Below are 14,336 nucleotides of genomic sequence, written 5' to 3'. Positions count from 1 at the left end.
CTAAATTGGTCGAGATTGTGCAGGGGGATGGTTTACTCGAATATCTTTGGGACATAAAGTTTCCCGGTAATTTATGTTGATTACTCAATCAAGCCTGTGGAGCTGAGAAGCGTCTCGACAATGCCCCACTAATTTTGATTATAGATGCAAACAAAAATATCTAGGTACAAGGCAAATATTATTGCAAATCAGCGGGTGTTTAATAAAGTCGTAAACCTTCTGAGATTAGGGTCTATAAGCCTACGTGGGTTTAAGCGTATTGTCACCATAAACTACATTTCCTCCACCAAATCCTCTTAGTCCCTTGTCTGCCTTGCAGTGTATAAAGCAGAAATTTCTCAATGCAGCTGACGAAGTCAGTCAGGGAGAGAAACATCCTCTATCCTCTTCGGTCATAGTTGATTTTAGTTTTACCCCATCCATCATTTTGACAAAGTAGCTTTAATGTTGCTTCATTAGGCAAGCTCCTAATCTTAGTCCATTAGGCTCTATTTGAAGCTACCTCGGCGCTATCTCGCCTATTTCATCAATCAGTTTCATCTCACGTTGATGATGCTCAGCAATAAATTCCATTCCAGACTTGCCGATTTAATTATTTAATTCGGCATTTTTCCAGAGATTGAACAATCTCAGGGAAGGAACAGCTAATTATGAAAGGAATTTCTTTTTTCCGTCCATTGAACGCGAAATGAATTCTTTCTCTCGGAGAGGGGGAACCCCGCATATTTTGCCAAATAACATGAAAATGAATTTTTTTTTGCTCCAGCTCGTTAATCATGGAAATTAAAATTTACGAGATTTTGCAAAACTTAATCGGACGGAAAGCGAAAGTTCTTTGGGGGAACCGAAATTGGTGCGAAAACTTTTGATCCATTAGAGCTAATTAGAATAAAGTAAACTGGAAAATACAAGCTTTTATAACCTAATTTTCCTGTTTTGTTATGGCTCACAGAACAGGTGATGGCCATAAACTTTCAATGGTAATTCTATAAATTGCGAGTATTTCGTCTTTATGGTTCGTACTTAAAAAGGAACGATCCTTAAGGCCTTGTAACTTTTGGATGATGATTGTCTGCCGAAATTAAGCACAGCGAAATGAAAAAAGCTCTTAGCGTTTTTGAGATATTTAAATATCCGATAACAGGTTTCGGACTTTGAGATGGCAATCACCGCGAACGTGTTAACAATTTCAAACTTAAAAAAAAAATATGTTTTACTTATTTTGAACTTCACACGTTTCGTTATTTCTCCGCCATTCTTCCATTCATTTTGACTTTCCAATACGAAATCCACAACTAAAAATGAATTTTAAATTACTGCGTTACGAGTATAAATTATCAATAACAATTTCAGCAAGAACTAAATTCCTACATTTCAGTAAGATTTATGCCTTCTAACATATTACTTTTCAGTCATTTAAAACCCAAGAACATCTCCGTGGTAAATCCAACCATTTAGAATTCAGTGAAATGCAATTCGTGCTGGAAGTGTAAATGTGGTTGCGTGCATTACGGGCTATTACAGAGTAATTTGGCTTAGATTGAATGCGTTTACGAAGTCTTTAACACTTCAGCAGCACACAAATTACACATTCTAACTCACTCTTCAAGCACTTTTACTTTTTTCTTTGTTTTTATTAGGCAATCGGACTGGTACCCAGAAAGTTGTTTAAGGGCATAGCAGATCTTTTCCCCTGTCTTCTTTTCCGGAAATATCTGTCTTTCTTCCCCAAATTATTTGCAACTACAAATATTCAAGTGTGTGTGGATCAAAAACCCTTGAGACTTCAAATTCTGGTTCACGTGGAAACTTCATTTGAAATTTTCGAATAAGCGCAGGTAAAAGATTTTTCTGCTGTTCCTGCTCTGTATGCCACTGTTATACTACTCCTCATGAGCGTGCCATACCGTTTTTATTGAAATATTTTTTATGTTAATTATTCTTCTCCGAACGGCAAACAGTGACCTTTTAATGGCGCAAAACACCACAACACTAAGGCAAGCTTGATAACTGTTAAAATCCAGCAGTTCTAAAAATGTTTTACTAACTGGTCCTTGCTGGAAGGAAATTGTCACTATTACGCTGAGTTTCACTGGCTTTAAATGCGGGTTTTTTAAATTGCAGAGAAACCTACAGTCAGTAGCGCACCTCTGGGTTTCCCCTTGCCTCTGTGGGCCCCGGGTACGATAGAGAATTGCCGCGCTACATTGCCCGCTACTGTCGATGTCTTTAACATTTCAACAACGAACAGATTTAATAAACTCATTGTTTAAGGACTTTTAGGCTTTTTATGTATTTTTTACTTTAAATAATTCTGAATTAAGAAAATTGGGCATTGAAATGAACCGTTCCCCTCAATACCTCTCCCAATTTTCCATACTGCCTCTGGCCTGCGTCGGGCCATGTTCCAGCCCTCCGTATCTCAGAAACTGCATTTTTTTGTTTATTAATTACACCCGCATTAATTATCCTAAAGTTAAAAAGATAACTGTTTGCTTCAAGCATTTAAGTAGATAAAATGGCCCTTTTATGTAAATGGCTTAAACCAACTGCCAAGTGACAAATCGCCGGCTCCCCGAGAGGCTTAAGGGGCCGTAGATAAACTCTCTGATAAAAAGCTTGGATATGCTGATATGAGATCCACGACTCCCGCCTGGATCCGCGTCGAATGGCAAAAAGGGAACTGGAAAACTGCGTTGTCGGACGGCGCATTTTGCCACCTGTTGGGCGGAAAATCAAGACGGACGCCACAACAACTCCACTCCAACTCATCTCACGGCTCAACTCGGACTGGCCCGATGCGGAGAGTTGAGAGTTTCCACGGGAAAACGCGCGGATAAAGTTTCAAAAGTTTCTATTTTTAATTTCCCTTAAAATTACCAAACATGTAAGCCCTACTGAACACAATAGAACTTTAGAGGACACTTTAGGTTTATTGGTTGTTTAGATTCATTATGATTTGTGTTCCCTACTTTGCAGCTCAATGGTGAGTACCTACTGAGTAACGTTTCTGTTGTAATTACTTATGATGGAAATATAAATGAATTTTTTGAAAAAACCGAAAATAACTCGGAGCGAAAAATCTCCGAAATCGCAAATTGATTTTTCATCAATCAGAGAAGCCAGAAAACGCATAAAAAATGTGGTCCAATCTAAGACGCCGAAGTGAACTTTATGGGATGTATCCATAATGGCCCCTCTCCGAGATCGAATTGAATTTTATTATCCTTATATGCCTGGAAGGCAATTTTGTCGCCATTTAATAGTCGTTTATTGGGGCCTCTTCAATAGCACAGAATTGAAATTGGGTTGTTGAGTTTGAGGGCCTTCACGACTGCGGACGTGCGGCCGTAATTAAGTGAAGTGGAATAGGGTTTTTGCCTTTTTTCTTTACTGAAACGGGCACTACGGGGGCAAATCGCTTTATATTAGGAACCTTCACGGTATTACGCACCTAATGCGCTAAATAATGTACAGGATCTAATCCCCACGTGTATTCCGTAAATGATTCCACAAAGTGCCGTGCGAAAGCTTTCGTAAATGGAAAATTGGCCGGCAGTATGGGTAATTACTTCTGAAAAGTATTCCCTGGATGGGGGAGTTTTTATTGCAAAACTACCCCAGTGTTCACTCGAACAATTAAAAACAATTTCCGCGTAATTAAAGGCAAACAAGTGGAAATTTTAGGGATTAAGCCCTATTCGGATAGAGCGCGCTTCACTAATGTTGCAAATGATGGCCGAGTGTTTGGGTTTGATGGAGTTCTTGTGTTCTGAATTATTTACTGGTGAAAATTAGCATTTTCTTAATTGAATCTACTGATATACAGGTAGATAGACAATTACGGGAAAATTTGAGCTTTTAGGGACATCGAAACCGTTTCAGAAAATCTGTTTGCTAATGGAACAGAAAGTGCTGATTTGATTACGGTTAGATTCACTGCTGGAAGATGTTTACATGAAAGTTTGTTTCCGTTCTAATTTCAGCGTGTGTATTCCCCATAAAGTTGCCTGCTCCCTGACATGTCGGCTCCATTTGGATATGTTAAACATTCATTCAGTTAATAAGTTTAGCCGATTCCCATTGAAGATTTCTGCATCTAAGCTCACGCAGGATCGGATGGGGGGCAACTTCTTTCTTCTGGACCGCGGTTTAATCTCTCCTTTTTAAATGATCACAAACGTTCCCTCGATTCCCTAAAGCGAGCTGGAGCATTAACAGCTTTCAACCGAAAACGCATATTTCTCAAAACTCAAAATCGAGGTTATATAAGTATTATGCTAATCCAGCTTATAAACGTGGGGCAATTCGCCAGGCACGATTTATAAATATTGACGAACATGCAAGTAGGAATAGCGGACTTGATGGAGAAAGCAAACACGTGTTACAATATTAAGGGTTGCAGAGTTTAGAACCCCAGAGGTTTGACAAAATAAACAATGTTAAGAAGGAATTTTAATACTGGACGAATTATTATTGGGATTCTGAGACCTGCGTTTTGTCCAGTTTTAGCAGGAAAACGGTCAGAATCAGGCACTTAAAACAACATCGCAATAATTGATCAATTCTGAAGAAAACGGGTCAGTTGATTCGATAGCGGCTACGCCCGCGCGTGCGATGCATTATCGCCTTAAAATCCACAATAAATTTCCAAAAATTTCTGGAAAACGGGAAGATTTCTTTGGAAATCGGAGATATGAAACGGCCTATGGAGAAACCATCAAATGCTTTTAGAAAGATCGAAAACTTTTTTGAGAGCGAATTGGATCAAGGAAGCGGCACGTAAATATCTCAAAAACGCAATGGAAATTTTTGACCAGATCAAGAATCACGAATGAAAACTGTAAAATATTCTTTGTCGCTTAACGCTTTATCGCCCCTCGGGTTCCCAAAATGTCGGCCCGTAAACTTTGAAATGTGATTAAAATCTGCCTCTGGAAATTTTTATAAAAATTTGGAACCTTTTGAAGTCGACCTCGTCCGAGGCTCTGGACCCAAAAAAATGCAATTTAATGAATCGCTCAGTTTCTGGCGTTTCAGTTCCTTCTATGAGACGTGACTTAGCGGTTAAAACAGGTTAAATTGCATTTTTAATTGATGTTTAATGTGTTTTAAAAAATTGGGGAGTAAATGGCCCACTTTAGCCGCTCTCAAAAGGAGTAAAGCGGTTACTTTAATCATCAAGTGCAGAAACTGACTCTCAGCATCGTTTGTTCTCCTCTCAGCCCCCCAAATTAATCCCCATGTGCATGACAAATAGTCCCGAAAAAACTTTCATAAACTTTCCTTTTAAAGTCTCTTAGCATAGCGCCACGGAGAGCCGGTCTGGGCCCTGGTGATACTTTCAGCTCCTTCTTCTTAATAACCCAAGATGGGGCCCTCCCGCCTCCTGCTGAGAATATACGACAGCAATTTATACGTGTTAGCGATATATGAATAGCTTCAGCGGGTTGTAAATCTGGCGTAATGCGCTTTTGTACTTTAAAACTTTCGGGCACCAAAGATGGATGTTCCAGACGAACGCTCGTTGAATCCAAAATTCAATTTGAGATTTACCTACATGTGTGCGTCAAGCAACGTCGAGTCAATCATATTTCCGTGAGATGCGAATAGATATGGATACGCGGAAATCTGGAAAGCGATCCAGAAGGATCCCAGCTGGAATTTGATTTTGGCCGTAGTCCTTACTTTCGGTACAATTTCCATATGGATATCTTTAAAATCCCGAACGGCTTGAATCTTTAATCGAAGGCGACATTTGAATTATTTTAGGTCCTTCGAGGACCTTTATCGCCGATTTTATGAGCCGTCGATATCGATAAATTTTTAGAGCTGAAATCCGCATTATGCAGGTAATTTGCATAGGTCTCGCAGTTCCGACGGGGTGCAAACCTCCCTCGGCGAAACTGATAATGGTCAGGTTTACGTGGGGAAAATCAGACCGGCATAACAAGACCGAGGCTGTCATGTAAATAAAAAAAAGGGACAACTCGTAATGGTAGCCGGATATACAACAAAAACTGGCACGAAAATGACACATTTTCTTCGCGTCGTGCTCATAAAAGGGAGAAATATGGCCACTAAAACTGGCATCGCTCTTATAATAGTGGAAAATGGAAGCCGAAGAGGGGGAAATATGTGGCCAAGCACTTCGAAAAAATAAAAGTATAGGACGCCTATCGTATTACCTTTAGTGCCGACCGCACTAAAACCAGGGCATTGTTGAGGGGTTATTTTAAATCCGCAATATCTTCCCAATAAAAAACCGTGAATCAGTGCTTTAGTGGCACAACAGCAAAAAAATTAAATTGATGATAAAATTTGGGCGGTCTATAACCGTAAAAAACGATACATGCACTCTCGAGGGATCAGGGGGCGTTGACGATTAACGATTGGAGAGATTGGAGAAGGGATTAATTTAGGATCGTTTTTTCATCATCATTTTTTCATTCCCCTGTGAATTTATTTCATTACGCGCCATTGCAAGCCGATCTTGGGACCGAAAAAGTACCTCAAAGAAAGGGACTCGCCGGGGGCCCATTTCCTCAATCTTAATCGGGCATAGAATGGAGGATTAGTCAATATAGCTTTAATTTCCTGAAACCCGTTAAGCGCTGAATAATTTAGGATATTTGTTGAAATTGGACCAGTTGATTTATGACTGGGAAAAATCAACAGAGCTAACTAATCCTTTGCGAGCCGTAAAAAGCTCTTCATTTATAACTTTAGCCCCAAACGCTTCAATGTTGAATTATTTATTTTATCATAGTATTCATCGATATTTATTTCAGACATCGTGCGAGTTCCTCTGGAGTAATAAATCAAAGTTGTGTGCAATTACGTGTCAAGAGCTCTGACCGATAATATTTATCCAGTCAAGTCGAATCTTTACCGAGATTCGTTTCACAGCCATAAAGCTCACGTTTATAAACGTAACGAAACATGCCCAGGAAGTTCTCCTACACACACACGACCTTTAGGAAATGTTAATAATTTCAGCGGCAGCACAAACATCCAGAACGTAAAATCCGCCATAAAACAATTTTTCGAAAAATAATAAACCGGCATGATAAGGAAATAAAAGCATGAGGATGAAATTAATATCAAGAAGTGCGTGTTTCGACTACATTCCCTGGATCTTTCCAGAAATCTGGCAGGTGGAATTATGTATAAAACTAATTTCATTTGGTTTTTCTTCCCGAAGTGGAAGGTGACCGACATAAATATGTAGAGCCTGTAAACAAGGAGCTCCATTATGGATGCTCTGAAGGCAGGGAGGGGAGAAAAGGAATTTATATCCAGAATGTGGAAGATTTCTGATGTGGTGGTCGTTTGAGGGCAAAGAAAATGCAAATCGGGGGTAAAAATCTCTTCAAAATCGTGGAAATAGGCCCTAAAATGGTTCTGCATCGCGGAAATCAATGGCAAAATCACAAAAGACTATAGAGTCCGTTGGGACATTTTGGTGTATTCGGTGAGAACGGTTGGTCAACAAATTTTCACCACCAAAGATATGGACAGATATCCGCAGATATGGACCACCAAAGATTGGACACTGACGAGGAGTATAGATATATAAAAAAAGAGACATAAAAAGTAATCAAAAAAAGATGTATAAAAGGTAAAGAAAAAATAAATTAATAATAAAAAAAAAGGTAACGAAAATTCTTACTTCAGTACTGATATTTGTGTTAAATACATTCGTGCGCATACAGGGTGGCTGAATAAAGCCGTGCAATAATAAATTTGCCGAAACCTCTTGGTATGTCACACTTTTACTTGTAAAAATATCGGGCAGGCACTTCAGCGCATAAATTTTGTTGCTCCATCTCTTAATGTCAAAATACGACGGTACTTACATAATTCATACAGGGTGTATCAAGTTGGACACCCGACAAAGGGGACTCGGAAGTCGTAAAAAATAGGGAGAGTCCCTAAATGGGGATAGAGTCATAATGATGGTTGGACCGAATTCGTATCTCCTCCAATTTTTGGAATAATCGTAAGATGTCAAGGATTTGTCGCGCCGCGTATGGACCCTGGAAAGTCTTAGAAGTGTATTAATTTGTTTTTGATTAAGCAGACGGGTTTATACGAGCTGGCTTCCTGAAGTGGTTTCTGAATAGGAATTTGCCTTGATATTTTCCACGGATCAGGAAAAGTACCAGCGTTCGTTGCTTGATTCAGTGTCTCAAAGAATTTCATTGGGTGAGTCTTGATTGCGGACGTTATTGTTTCCACGGGGATGTTGTCAAGATTCTTTTCTTACACATTTCATTTGCTGCTGGAACTCGATATTTCCTCATATTGAACTAGAAAAAACTTCTCCGGCATAGGTAATTGAGCTCTTGGGAAAAGTAGATTTTTTACTTCTTTTTTCCTCTCAGTTGCCATTTCAGATGCGTTTTCATATTTTAAATTGCGCTGAACAACTTTGTACAGTGTGCTCGGAATTAGTCTGTTTTAACAGAGAAAACCCATTTCCCGATTAGATAGAGCAAAACCTACTTAGATGTCATGAGTTCGATTTCTCAGAAAAGTTTAATGCCTGACGAAATTTTTACTGCCAACTGAGATATAGGGCGTTTTTTAATCTTCGGCCATTTTGAAAATTGTCCATAACTTTTTTATTTCAAAGAACATTTCAATTCCATAAATATATTCTTAAGGTAGTTTTTTAAGTACAGTCCAGTGGCTTACTTAGACTTTTTCTACATGTGTCTACTTTACTAGAATTTCTTTTCTACTCTCGTGTAACTTCTTCTGGCACATATGCATTCAGGTCTCGCCCTGACTATAGGGTAATTTCACCACTAAAGGAGGGTGTCACGCTGCACCTATAAGGTGTTTTTATAGGCTTTCTTAATCAGCGTGGTAAGGCTTTCGTGGTTAAATTTGTCCAGTGTTGGCTTGGCTAAGAGTTTAGTTACTTTTGCAAGTAGTTTCTGAAGTATGGAAATTCTAGATGTGTGGGTCTCACACAGGACATTCTACCAAATTGAGTAGGACCAAAACTGCATAGATAAATACTTCGCATTAATTCTCGAGTCCAACCACGAGTCCCCTCAAAATGACAAAATTTCCACCCTTAATATAAACTCGCACAATATTCATAAACAATTACCAAAGCAGCTTTCATCTCTCTTGAAAACCGTTCCCGGACATGTCCTACTTCTTCCAGAGATCGTTTAAGAAATTTATGAGCTAAAAGAGGGTATAAATTATAAATCAACTTAAACCACTACCCGGGAAACACATACGTGAAATATTAATATTCTTTGAACGAGCTCTTTCCCTCCGATCCATATCTTAAAGGGCTGCCTCTAACCTGTAAAAAGGGGAAGTTTATCCCTAATATAGTTGCGGTGTCCTAACGACCTTGCAGAGGCGGGAAAATTCGTATGTATGTTTCAATAAAGATAAAACATTTTTTAGGGGGTAAAGGCGCTCTAAAGGTGCGAACACTGTCCTGGAGAGAAAATGCGGGTAAATGGGAGGAATATAAACAGAGTCTGATGGGAGGAAAGGGTAATACCTTTTAATAACAACTGCGAGAGACGTGTTGCCATGGAATAAAGCTGTGTGGGGCTGGTTGGCGTGAAGTTGTCCATAAAAAGACCCTCCTTTCATTTTGTGAAATATGAAACAACTAAGAGGAGTTACCTGACCAACGGACAACAAGAAATCGTATGTGGCTCCAAATCTCCCCCCCCCCCCCCCCCCCACACACACAACTCAAATTAAAAAAACCATCAGCACCGCCACCCACTGATAGTCGCGATGTTCCGACCGAGGGCGGTTGCCCCTTAAGATGGGCACCTTTCTGGAGAATACAGGAGGAACGACTACTGGTCAGCAGTCCTCTAAGGTATCGGAGTAGAATATGCCACCCCTTCTTAGTGTTTCAAAGTGACTCCAGAAAAGCATAAAATTGAAAATAATGGCTGGATTTACGTCATCAAGGGCAGCTTGACCCCTGAAGAAGAGCACCTTCGTGGAAGTAGATGGCAAGCACCCCTCAGCTGCTATAGAGGGTGAGACTTTAAATTTCTGTAGAAGTTTGGTTTAGGTTGTGCTATAGACGACATTCTGTAACTAGTTACGTTGGTCACTGGTTTTGATCATGAAAGCAAGCGATGTTAAGAAAAACCGAGAAGCAACTGGTTTACAAATACAGATCAGATTAGTCAGTTCAACGAACTCTGCACAAAGACATCACTTTAGAGCAATTATTTTCCGCTCCTTTGGAAATCCTGTAAATTCCCAAAGGGGCGGAAGGCATCCGGTAATACCCATTCTTCAATTTTAAAGAGCCGATATTTCGGGAACACAAAAAGGAATTGCTCTAAAAATGTAGATCAAGTTAGTCGCCTCGATGAACTGGGAGAGTTGGTTTGTCTCTTTGAATTCCCGAGATATGGATTTACTTTAATATTGATTTTCACTATTTCAAAAGTGCCTAGAACAAGAAAGGTTTTACGAATTAATAAAAAGCAGTTCAGTAAAAAAAAATAATAAAATTGTGCTAACTGGTTGGTTCTGCAACTATTTCTTAGTGTGCGAGCAAAAGTTCGGCTTTCCGTTGATTTTAAGTACTAATCGGGAATTGAGTTAAAAGTCTCAAAGGCGGCACAACAAAGACAGATGCTTTTACTACAATATCTCTGATGTTTTTCCTAGTTTTCTTTGTGCAACTTCCGTGAAAAAAGACCGCGATTCGTCTTTGCCGAAGAGAAATCTGTAAATGAAAACATGCTTTCAGTTCCTAGTCAGTTGCTGAAGGCCTATAAAGAAAAATAAGAGAGTATTATTATGTTTTTTAGACATTCTTGCGTGGCAACACATATATGTCCTCACTGGGTGGGAATTCGTCCGTTTGCGATTGAAAATAGCTTACTTTCTTTGCCTAAACGGAAACTCATCTCTTGCAGTGAATGCACGCTTTAAGTTTCATTCAGTGCGGACTTCCTTTGAATCGGTGTTTTTATCGCAGATTCACTTCTATTTCTTGTCGGCCGTAGGCACACGGAAATGAGATTTCTGAATAGAATTTTTCTATATTCTTAGGAACACGTGCAGGGACGCTTGGCCAAGAGATCTTTTTGATGACGAATCGTTTTGATGCTGAAAGTCTACAGTTTATAGGGAAGTTCCGGCGATTTGCATCTCTCACGAAGTTGCGGTTTTATGAGCATTATTTAATAATCCCATGTTCATGCTTGACACACTGAAGGGGCACGTCAATAATTACCCACCAAAGAGGCATCTCTTGTGCTAATCCGGCGGAATAACGTATCCAGGCACGATTTATAAATATTGACTGAAACATATATTGGGATGAGTGTATTTGATGTTAGAATGCTAGACAGGAAAGACCTGATCTCCCGAGATTTCAAGTTTTTGAAGCCGCGCTAAACGAAAAACTTTCATAGCCTCAAGTTATTAAAAGTTTGATTTAATAAACTGCAGACTTTTTGCAGTCAAAAACAGGTGTATCATATTAAGCTTAACTTTCGTCCGCTAAACTAATTTGAGAAACTTTTCCAGATATTGGATAATGTGAAATACTGCAAATAAGACGGCACGTGCAAGCGTTAGAAGAGTGGTAAATAAGACGGTTGAAAGAGACTTTAGCAAAAACGCTCCGCATTCCGTCCGATCAATATACTGGTTATCAATTAATGGCGAGTTCTTAGCATTAAATCTTTTTTACCGACCTCCGGGGTGTAAAACTTTCAATAATGTTGCGGTTGTTTCTTAAAATTGCTTCTTCAGCTTGTTAAGACATTTAGCTGAAATTTGGAACATCGATTAATTTTTAGCATTCACATTATTATACATGCGATTTAATCTGTTTGAGATATCAAACAAGAAGTTAAGTAACTCGTTTTTTATTTTTTGTTGCAATTTTAACGTATGCCTCTGGGTTTAGAAACACCGAAAAAGCGGTATTATTCCTCCCAGTGATAATATTCCAAGATCAAAACTCGAATGCGAAAACTTCATATTAAAGCTCCGGCAGCTATGGATAGATCGATAATAATTTGAACGTTTAATGGTGCAAATCGCTTCACCATTGTCAAGAAAACTTGTATTCGCCTTTGTCAAGAAAATATTCGCCGATTTTTGACAATTTAGAGCTGCGCCATACGTCGACTTTTACGAATAAAGAAGTCTACGTCGTAAAAAGATCTTCTACCAATTTTCCTATTTTTATCGAACAATCCAATTCACAAAAAAATAAAATAAATAAAATACGAGGGCACAAATATTTATTACTGCCGAGAGATTACCACTTCACCATTTCTAAGATAAACTGTAATCGCCATTGTCTAGAAAATACTCCTCGACGATTCCCGGCAATTTAGAGCTTCACCATACGCCGGCTTCTATGAAAATGAGTTTTGCGTCATACAAGACCTTCTACCGATTTTTCTATTTTTATCGAATAAACGAATTCACAACAAGATCATAAAGTAAATACAATACGAAATGCGAAATGTTTATTACTGTCGAGAAATTATGTTGTTTATCGCGTCGCGTAGCGTCGATCGAAACCGCTGCGTATATCTAAAATCTGGCTTTGGTAGGTCGATGAAACCTTCATGAAATGGGACGGAAATGCTAGAGTTGCAGGTTTTTTAAGATCATCCTAACATAGAAATGAGAGGAACAATGGAAACTGAAAGGAGCAGCTTTCCGCACGAGTTGGTCAGTAGATCAGAAAACCACATGGGAACATTGCAAATCCATGCATGCGCAGAGTATTCAATTATTTTTCGCGATCATTAGAAATCACCCTGTGTGTCTGAAAAAATCTCGCTGTTTAGCGCATTTTATCATCTGAAACCTAATGAGTTTTTATCCGTATTTCATCTCCGATATGGCCTTCATATAAAAGAGTCACTAAAGCCCTCGTGTAAACATACACGTTCTGTATTATCGATTGGCAAGTGCAATATAACATCAGACAGGGTATTGTAACCAATCGCAAGCCCTCAAATATCATTTGCAGCTTTACCCCCGTAAAACCTGTATAACTTCAAAACTGACCGACAGCACGGCAAATATTTATTCCGGAATTAATTAGGTTCCCACAAGCTAAACATTAATAAAACGGGTATCAAGAAACATAAATTGTTTGCTCGTTTTTATTGACATTCTATTCCTGCTAGATATCTCATTCTGTAATGATAAGGGAGAATTTATAGCATAATCGGCATTATTGTGTTTTAGCCTGATTGATATGTATTCTTGATCCAAGCGCGTACTTGATAAGCCCTTGCAAAGAGCGCATTTTCTGATTGAAAGAAGAGACGAGGCTTTAGGCTTCAAGTGCAGTAAAGTCGGCTGAAGTCACAGCGCGGATGGATTTTCGCTTTGTTCACTCTATTTTTTAAAAAAATCAGTAATAACGTTACTCCGCTTGAAAATCGACAAACAATTTTAACTTTCAATGCATCGTAACACATCTCCTGCGGTCATTTTGAATAATAAAATGCAGGAAGTTTCCACACCCTCGGGCAACAATACGTGCTCTCCGGATTAAAAATTTCCCGTTTCGGGACAACCAGGACGTCTCTATTTTCGGATAGTTACAAATTCTACAGGCGAGCAAAACCACGGTTTATGGTTTTCGAACGATTGTGTTCCATCCCAATTTTGTGTAGCCGGCAAACTTGTGTTGTAAATTGCCCTCTTCCAGACCGCAACTTTCGGATTGCCGCCAGAAATGAAGCAATTGATTTTTCTCTTGGTTGAAATTCACTAGGCTGATAACGAGCTGAGATATTAGATAAGCTACATAAAGGGGCCGCTGAAGTTGTAAAAACAACCGTTAAATCGCTTATCTAGGACAAGAACAATATAAACCGGGCTGATTTATCTATGGCTATTTCGGACCGCGATATTACGGGGTTGGAGTTTTATTAAAGTGCAAAGGACTCAGTTCTGTAAGGGCATGTTCCAAACTGGTACATATCATGATCCCTACACAGCTGCATTCAATTTAGAGGGACAAATTGCGATGCCGTTACTCGACGAGGTCCGGAATTTGGATAGAAGTACATATATGCTATTCCCACTTATCAAAAATCGGGCAGAGCCATCGAAATCAATTGTTTCGTTGCTACATTGTATACAAATAGAGGACTGTACCAGCGGCCGAATTTGACATACGAATGAGGTTAGAAATCGAACAAGTGTCAAATTTTAGAGTAGGTAAGTTCTGAATTTTTAACCTCACTATACTCAAGATTGACACGAGAATTCAGCACATACCTTCTAAAATTTGATACTTGTTAGATTTTTAATCTCACTCATATGTCAAATTCGGT

The 14,336-nt window shown here is 39.1% G+C and overlaps 1 protein-coding gene across 3 annotated transcripts in view; it reads left to right on the top strand.

Moving 5' to 3' along the window:
• SPR (Sex peptide receptor) overlaps positions 1-14,336 on the top strand; it is an 84,516-nt gene that overhangs the window by 2,237 nt on the left and 67,943 nt on the right. For 2 of the 3 annotated variants that reach the window (XM_066400169.1, XM_066400170.1), the window contains exon 1: positions 2,774-2,986. The exons of the other annotated variant lie outside the window; for it this stretch is intronic. The gene's annotated coding sequence lies outside the window, so the exon portion shown is untranslated. Of the gene's footprint in view, positions 1-2,773; positions 2,987-14,336 lie in introns of those variants that run through there. 3 annotated transcript variants of the gene reach the window in all.

This window comes from Euwallacea similis, chromosome 20, assembly GCF_039881205.1.
Source record: "Euwallacea similis isolate ESF13 chromosome 20, ESF131.1, whole genome shotgun sequence".
Lineage (NCBI taxonomy): Eukaryota > Metazoa > Arthropoda > Insecta > Coleoptera > Curculionidae > Euwallacea > Euwallacea similis.
Note: the sequence above shows the minus strand (reverse complement) of the source record. Positions and strands in the feature narration are given on the sequence as shown.